The 529-nt window shown below is 43.9% G+C and overlaps 1 non-coding gene across 1 annotated transcript; it reads right to left on the bottom strand.

Annotated features, from left to right (window-relative positions):
* On the bottom strand, window positions 1-108 carry LOC148576002 (small nucleolar RNA R71). The gene has a single exon (XR_015903783.1). It is a non-coding gene; the product is annotated as a small nucleolar RNA R71 (small nucleolar RNA).
* Between the last annotated feature and the right edge of the window lie 421 nt (window positions 109-529).

The raw sequence follows: 529 nt of genomic DNA, 5'->3' as shown, positions 1-529 counted from the left end.
AAACTGAGGAAGGATATCTCTACAATTGTTCAGGATGACAATGAGACTCTCTTTGAATACTGGGAGCGCTTCAATAATCTTCTGGAAGCATGCCCCCACCACATGATTGACAAGATCGTGCTACTCAGCTATATCACACAAGGTATGAGGCCCCAAGATAAGACCACATTGGAAAGTGCCAGCAATGGGTCTATGAAGAAGTACAAGACCACTGATGAAGCTTGGCAATTGATCAGTGATTTAGCTAAATCTACTCGGAACCACAGACAGAAGCAAGGTCGTTCAAAAGCCGTTGCAGAAGTATCTTCTGGCATAGAGACTGCTGCTCTAAATCGAAGCATCTGTGAGATGACCAACCTGCTGAAGCAAATGCAGTTGAATCAACAAGCTCAGCAAACTCAACCGTAGCAAAACCAACAACTAGTTCCACAAAGAATTTGTGGAATTTGTGCTGATTACAGCCACTACACTGATGAATGCCCGTAGCTCCAACAAGAAGACAACATGGTGGCATCCACTCAAAACTTCT

This window comes from Arachis ipaensis, chromosome B1, assembly GCF_059453495.1.
Source record: "Arachis ipaensis isolate K30076 ecotype BB chromosome B1, ASM5945349v1, whole genome shotgun sequence".
In the NCBI taxonomy this organism is placed as follows: domain Eukaryota; kingdom Viridiplantae; phylum Streptophyta; class Magnoliopsida; order Fabales; family Fabaceae; genus Arachis; species Arachis ipaensis.
Note: the sequence above shows the minus strand (reverse complement) of the source record. Positions and strands in the feature narration are given on the sequence as shown.